Below are 8854 nucleotides of genomic sequence, written 5' to 3'. Positions count from 1 at the left end.
AAATATCCGTCGGTGAGCAGTCAGGGCTGAAACTAACCTCATGGGCCGTACGCTTCATGACAAAGCTCGGTATCGAGGCATCTAGACGTTTAGGAAACTCACCGTTTTAGATGCAGACTTATTGTTTTGTAAATACATTAATTGGCGGTTTGTTTAATAAATAAATAAGCTCCGTGTTACATCGCGTCATGAAACATCAAAGATCTTTCAGTCAAGTTTAATTTAAATTTTTATCCACAGTTTAAGTTAAATTAAGTTATATCTAACGGTGTAATTTTTTTTAGATAAATCGACTAGTTTTTGAGTAATCGATGTAAACGTTCCAACATTATAAATGCTCATATCTCAGTCAAATTTTAACCAATCTTCAATATTGATATAGTTTTAGATTTGCCGTTCAATTTTCTATCTAACGGTGTAATTTTTTTTAAATAAATAAACTAGTTTTTGAGTAATCGATGTAAACGTTCCAACATTATAAACGCTCATATCTCATAAAAAAAAAGGTCACCCAACCTAATCGAACCAAACCTAACCTGTTCGCCATTCAATTTCCTATCTAATGGTGTAATTTGTTTCGAGTTATCGATGTAAATGTTCCAACATTATAAACGGTCATATCTCAGTCAAATGTTAACCAATCTTCAATATTGATATAGTTTTAGATTTGCCGTTCAATTTTCTATCTAACGGTGTAATTTTTTTTAAATCAATCGACTAGTTTTTGAGTAACCGATGTAAACGTTCCAACATTATAAACGCTCATATCTCAGTCAAATGTTAATGTTTACAACAAAGTTAGATTTTCCACACCCACTAGGTCCGTAGCAGGAAAGGGATGAATAAAATGAATCATTATTTTTTGACTTCTTCAGGGAAAGGGATAAAATTAAGTTGGTATTTTAAAAACAATTTATTTATATGATATATATAAAAAATGTAAGTGTTATATCACAATATTAATGTACACGTTTATACATTATACATGTACAAAACAAATTAAATTTACATAAAAATTTACAATTTGTTATATTTACAATAATGATTAACTTAATTACATACTATTGATTTGGTAATAACCTATAGGTAATGTATCGATTTTGTTTCGTAAAATGTACCGCTTAGTGTCATTAAAAGATAAACACACCTTATTTATTTCATGTGTGAAAATTGTATGTTTTAATGATCTAAACCGATACATTTTACAATGCTGTACGTTTTTATTAAACAAACACGACTTATAATTATCCAACGTTAATTTTTTAGTGACACATTTGTTAACACCCTTCGCCTTAGTAATAATTTTATCATCTACCTGTAATGCATACATTTTTGATCGCAAACCCACAAATTCTGTAAAGATATTACCACAATTTTCATCTTTAAAATAACCGAATTTTTTCTTATTTACTTGAGGAAAATTAAAAACATTGTTTGGATCATAATCTGATGTATCGAAATGTGTACAAATGTCTGGCTTTATATCATTATAAAAGTTACTAGTAAATATTTGATAAATGAGACTGTCAGTATCTGTATACAGTAGTTTCAGATTTGAAGTAAATTTCTCTTTCATGTAACTATAGTAGAAATCATACATCAGCGTTTTAGATATATCTAATATACAAAATCCGAGATAAATATGGGGATATATTCAATCAAGATAAATTCCTCATTAACGGGGTCGAATTATCTATAAAATTAGTTAGATCGAGAGAAACATTTAACCTCATGTCACAGAATGCAGATAATAAGTACAAAGTATGTATAACAGATGCAACTTTAATAATACGCAGAGCAAAAATTAATCCATCAATACTAATAGCTCATCAAAAGGTTCTTGCCACTACTACGGCTAAATATCCTATAACAAGAGGTGAAGTGAAAGTCCTGACCATACCATCTGGTGTGCAGGGTAAAACACTGGACAATATATTTTTAGGACAAGTTCCTAAGAGATGTATTATAGGTTTTGTGAATAATACAGCATTCAACGGTAGTTATGGTAAAAATCCTTTCAACTTTGAAAATTTTGGTATTTGCTCATTTAGCCTATATATAGATGGTCAACAGATACCTTCAAAAGCGTTACAACCATCATTTCCAAACGATGTATTTACTAGCGCATACCACACCCTGTACTCAGGCACCGGTATACATTTTCTTAACGAAGGTAATGGAATATCGAAGGAGCAATATTCAAATGGGTACTGTTTACTAGCTTTTGATTTAACACCTGACTTGTCGGCTAACTCTAATGTGCATTGGAATCTTGTACGCCATGGTAGTGTAAGAATGGAAGTAAGATTTTAGAGCGCATTGCCTGAAACAATTAACTGTGTAGTTTACGCAGAGTTTTCAAATATTATAGAAATAGATAAGAACAGAAATGTATGTGTGGATTATAGTAGTTAAGCAATCACTTATGTAATTATTATGATATTAAGAATAATAAAATATAATGTAATCGAATATGACATGGTTTTTATTTACCTTCATTACTTTTTTTACAAAGAGACTCATTACTTATGTTGAGATCATATTATGTGTGTTTAAATACATTGGTACAAATATGAATTGATAGTAATAAATGTAGTCAGTAAAAGAGTGAAAGAGTAGGGGAGTAAACGCATATTAAAGTATGAACACAATAGAAGTGCAAATGAGTCTTCGTAGAATACATCCCAGCCTCCAGAGCAACGTATATCCTTCAAATCGATTGCCGATGTATGCTCAGGTGCCAGCACTTATCATATGCAATCTTGACCCTGATTCACAGCCGGGGTCTCATTGGGTGGCTATTCATATAAACGTTGAAAGAGTTGGGGAATACTTTGATTCGTTTGGACGTAAACCTATTGAAGCAATAGAAGGATTTTTAAGAAGGAATTGTTGCATGTGGAGATACAATAGCCTTACGGTTCAGGATTACCTATCGGCGGTGTGCAGAGAGTACTGTTTGGTATACATATATTACAAGTTCAGGGGGATGAGATTAGAAGACTTCCTTAGAAATTTTACGTGTGACTCAGAGATCAATGATACTGTTGAATGCCAACCTCCACGACACCTCAGAGACTCGAGCATGCACGGGATAATACGTTTATGTGTTCGTTTGAAAACACCCGTGCAGTAACCAAAGTTCCTCGGCGCGGCTTTGTATACCGGTGGGGATTGACTTCGTACGTACCGCTATTGTTGCCAATCCCTACGACACCTCAGGTACTCGGGCCTGCATGGGATATTACGTTTAAGTCGTCGTTACGTTTATGTCGTTTGAATACGCCCGTGCAGTAACCAAAGTTCCTCGGCGCGGTTTTGTATACCGGTGGGGATTGACTTCGTACGTTTTGTCAAGACGGTTTGACGTAGTGCTGGCACCGCCTTAACCCACGCACCCCTGCTAGTGCGTAATTGTTTGACGTTGTCTTGAAATGAAACTGCGCCTTCTTGCTTGTTTGCTCTTTGTTGATCTTGTTTTTTGCTTCGCCGATTATTCGTGGGTCCCAGTTCGTAGTCAGAGGAAAGAGGAAAGAGAATTTTGCGTAGATCTCGCCGAGCTTAAGTACTCGAACAGTATACCGCGACGAGAGCTATGCGACCCTTTTGTTCGGCGAAGCATTTTATTCGTTTATTTATTAACCATTTTTCATTCTTAAATTATTTACATATTTTAATTAACTTATAACTCATACTTAATTTTTACTTATGAGCTATCAACAATATTCTCATCAAACATAACTCATAGTTAATTTCTACTTATGAGCTGCCAAAAATATTCTTATTTATCTTATAATTATAGAGTCGCTAAAACTAACGTATAATCTATCTCTATTTATATTTACGAGTCGCCATCATTCTCCCCCTCGTGCGTAGCACCGTCGTTTCTGCACGGCAACTTCGCAGGCACCAAGATCACTATCCTCGACGATGGTCTTCGTAGCACTCCACCTTTGGTTGTGACCATTGTACCATTTTAGAGCCTTTTAGGTGAGTTAAATAAATAAATATATATATATATTTAATTTTATAAAGTTTATTTTTTCTACAGAAATAATTGATTTTAATTTTTTTATGAATTTTAACCATTACCTTAATTAAATCTATAATATTTTATTTTTAGAAGTTACAAGTCTCTTTAATATTATAACAAGGTTCTTACAGAAGTAATTTATTTATATCTTTTGTGTATAATAATAATTTAACCATTTTTAGAGGTTTTTAAGCGAGGTAAATATTTTTATAGTTTTTTTTTTAATATTAATTGTTATAATTTTTTTTACAAATTTTATAAAATCTTAGGATAATAAGCTACTTTAAACAGTAAGTAGTTTTCACCATTTTTAGAATTTCAAGGTCAGATTAATATCAAATTATGACTATGTTAGACGAAAATTACATTGAAACATAATACAGTATAGTTTCAAGTATATATATATATATATATGAATATAAATTAAGCTTTTTGATTTAAATAGAAAATATCTTTGTTAGAATCGATGCCAATCCTTTTAAGATTCAGATGGCGGGTGTAGTAATGTACAATGCTTTTCTTATGTGTAACGTTTGTTTCCAGTAGTATGACTAGACGCAAAAAGAATCAAGGGTTTTAGTCCTGAGTTACGAAATGGTTTTAAGGACAAGACATATAGGAGTCGAACCTCATGGTTATTTCATTGGTAAGACTAAAGCAGCTCGCTTCCCAATGCAGTAGGAGCAAGACTATGGGGCAGTCGTAAGTTAACCTTGCCACAAAAGCCGCAGTAGATCGAATAATTACGCAGGCGTTGCCTCACGGCACTACCATCACAGGACTACGCGGTCCCAGCATTTAGCCACAAAAGTAAGGCACGCGAACGACGATTGCATGAATAATGCAAGCCGTGAAAATACAGCAAACGGCTGATTCATTTTTTTTTTAAATATTACAATTACTTTATTAGACAAAAAAAACATTACACTTTGTACTTACATTTTAAAGGTTGTAAACATACAATATGCGACGAAACGTTGAGCTACAATATTCATTTTGGTTAACCTTACACATAATATACTTCTATGAGCACTATCGTTTAAACTAGGCCTAGCCTGTATCTTAAACGCTAGTTCCTTCCAGTGTCAAAACAAAATTGGTTAAGTAGTTTGTCATTAGATATTTATTAATTTTATTGTTTATTAAACAAAATGAAGGTAGAATCTATTTAAGTTGTTGCAATGGGTTAGACTGTAGAAAGTGTGAACTTCGATTAAGATTTTTAAGTCTTGTGGATGAGAAATTGTTATTTCGGCAAGTATAGATGGAAACTAATATTTATTGTTAAGATTTTCTATTTAAATTAAATTTTAAACAATATAACAGATTGAAGTTAGAAGTTTTAAAATATGATCTTGGTCCCAGAATTCAATCCGGACAAAATTATGACAATTTGTCAAAGAATGTGAAAGAATTACGACTCTACGACATTATACGACATACGCATATCACGATTATTTTCATACACGCAAAATAGCATCGGTGTACGGTCTAAATTATTGTTTACGTATATCTCACGAAGAGGCTACAAATTTAAATCCGTGGCGAGACAACTAGCAGATCGTTAGTCAAAATGTAAAACATATTTCTTAAAATCGATTGGTCAAATGTAACGTTCCTTTGAAGAAAGATTCCGATCAAAGTTGATGTCTAGAACCTCGAAAGGAAAATGAAAATATTTTAAGTGTCTCAAAGATTTTTCTGGTTTTGAAAGTTAAGAGGAGTTATTTTCATTATTGGCAACCGTTAATAGAACTTGTTATTACACGTCCATATAGAAGAAAAACGTCAATATGAATGAAGTGATAATGATAACAGTGGAATCGCTATTACTATTGACCGTTGAATAGTCGTTCATTTGTAAATCCAATTAAAGATTAACATTAATAAGGAAATGGAATGAAAATATAGATACTTATTTGTAGCTGGGTTCTTCAAATAAGTTTAGCGATTGGTTTTAAAACATGTACAGAAATTAAGATAGAGCTAAGCGACAGATTTTTACCCGTAATACGGCCTGAAAGAAGATCAAACTGGGAACGGTAAAACAAAAACCAAAAAAAAAATCCAGAACTGATGGCCTGGTAATTTGTGCACTGTCCTACTGTCTTAGGCTGTGCACTTTGCCCTCTACCGCGAATTAATAAGTAGACAATACTTCAGTCAAGGGTGTTGCATTACACTGGACCTTGCAAGAGGGTACTATTAGAAAGCTGATGCTATTTGTGGTTTTAAGTGAGCAAGGGTTGCAAAGGTGATGAATGGGAAATTAGTAAACGAAGTCTAATTTTACATACATATTGCTCCCAGCACTTAAAGTTGGCACTGCTGATAAACAAACTTGATTTACTTCAGATGAATTGGACTCTGCAGTATGTTAACATTCAGCAGAGCCTAGTCGTTCATGGCTTGTTTTTTGTGGGGGTCGTATTTGACTGTAATTCACTTTGGGTTTATTATATTACAAATGACAACAAAATTGCGTTTTGGCACAGCATATACCGGAATCGGAACGGAAAAAAGTCTCAATTTAAGTAACAAATCTAAAACTTTGATGTTATTTCATGTCGACAATTTAGCTTGCTTGTTAAGACTGTTATAATTTTTATATTAAAACTAGTATGTTTATAGTAAAATTACATATGACTTTTCTACATATATATATTCCCTGTGCATAATCAATACTTGACTTACACTAACAATAGTTTTCTTTTTATTATTTGTCTTAGTAGTGGATATGAAATACTTTTATTTGTGTCTGATGATAAAAATATCGTTCAACAGAATTGATAAGATATTGTAATGAAATTGAATGTAAGGAAATTATTGTATCAATTTGATCGGTTACCAATGAGTTTGTATTTGACAAATTATTTGATAAAGTAATGTCAAATTTACGTCATCTCCAGAAGTAATAGTATCCTAATTTAATCAAGTAATTTTTCCTAGTGGGAGTGCCATGCTGTTGCTTTCGGGCTTCAGCCAATCGGGCAGGCACGACCGGGGCAGTACCACTGTCTCACAGAAAACCGGCGTGAAGTGATGCAATAGGTTCATCTTATTGTACTCGCGTTTCGTGCGGTGAGTGAGACTCCCGGAGCCCATCAATTCCCCCCTCCCCCAGAATATGAAGATGCAGTTTAAACAGAGATTACCCCAGGGGGGTACCACACGTTTCCGCTGTGGAGAATCCCCCTCTGAGCGTCCATCATCGGAACAATCAGTATTCGGTGGTGGATGCACAGGCTGCCCTTCGTATTCTGGGGTGGGCAAAAACTGCTCAAAAAACTATAAGTTTCGATCTCGGGGCAAACGGAAGAATTTACCGAAGGCATCCCCTTCCACGCTCTCAGTGGACTTTACCAATGTTAGGGGGCTCAACTCTAATCTTAACGCGGTTCACTTTCACCTCGAAACTGCGAAGCCGGCCTTATTCTTCCTTACTGAGACTCAGATATCCTTCCCGGCTGATACTTCCTACCTCTCCTACCCGGGGTACAAATTGGAACATTCATTTGTGCCGCGGGCGGGAGTTTGCGTGTACGTCAGAGAGGATATCTGTTCTCGTCGCCTCGGGTCGCTTGAAGGAAGGGACCTATCTAGCCTCTGGCTGCGCGTAGACTGCGATGACCATCCGCGATTCTACGCATGCCTGTATAGGTCCCATAGCGGAAATACCGAAACTGAGCGACTCATTGAGCACATCCAAATGGCTACAGATTCCCTGCTCGAAGGGGTTCCTACCGCTGAAATCGTGATACTTGGCGATTTTAACGCTCACCATGCCGATTGGCTCGGTTCGGAAACCACCGATCACGCGGGAAGATCCTTTCACGACTTTGCTTTAGCTTACGACCTGTCACAAATGGTCCCTGCGATTACGCGAATACCAGATGTGGATGGTCATAAACCCTCTTTGTTGGACCTTCTGCTGACCTCACATCCGGAGACCTATCAAGTCTCTGTTGACCCGCCATTGGGTTCATCGGATCATTGTGTGGTCCGGAGTACTGTGCCTACTACGCGCCCTCCTCGGCCCCGTTTTTCGGGTTGTCGTCGTATTTGGCACTATCGGTCAGCAGATTGGGATGGGATGCGGTCTTTCTTTGCGTCCTACCCTTGGGGGCCTATGTGCTTTTCGTCGGAAGCTCCAGATTCCGTCGCTGCCTCTGTCGCCGAAGTGGTTCTGCAGGGCATGGAACTTTTTATTCCATTCTCTGCGGTGCCGATCGGTGGCAGGTCACAGCCCTGGTTTAAGCGTTCTTGCAAGGCGGCATCGCGTCGAAAGCGAGAATGCTTTAATGCATGGGCGGAAGCGGCGATATCTCGTGATGCCAATACCAGCGAACATAAAAAAGCATATAACTCAGCCTCCAGGTCCTTCAAACGGGAAATCGCTAAGGCAAAGTCAGAGCACATCGCCAGATTTGGCGAGAGATTGGCCCAACTCCCTTCTGGGACCCGAGCCTTCTGGTCTCTCGCCAAAGCTGTACAAGGGAATTTTTGTCAGCCATCGATACCACCGCTGCACAGAGAGGATGACTCGCTCGCCCACACTGCGAAGGAGAAGGCCGACCTCTTGGGCTGTCTCTTTGCGTCCAACTCGACTTTGGATGACCGGGGGAGATCACCACCGGCGATTTCGCGGTGTGATAACTCAATGCCGGAAATCACATTCCAGCAACGTGCTGTTCGCAGAGCACTATCTTCCTTGGACATTCATAAGTCGAGCGGGCCGGATGGTATCCCTCCAATTGTGCTGCGTACATGTGCTCCTGAGTTGGCTCCGGTCCTGACGCGCCTTTTCCGGTACCTGTACTC

This window comes from Pieris brassicae, unplaced genomic scaffold (genome assembly GCF_905147105.1).
Source record: "Pieris brassicae unplaced genomic scaffold, ilPieBrab1.1, whole genome shotgun sequence".
NCBI lineage: Eukaryota > Metazoa > Arthropoda > Insecta > Lepidoptera > Pieridae > Pieris > Pieris brassicae.
The sequence above is the reverse complement of the archived record's forward strand: the minus strand, read 5'-3'. Positions refer to the sequence as shown.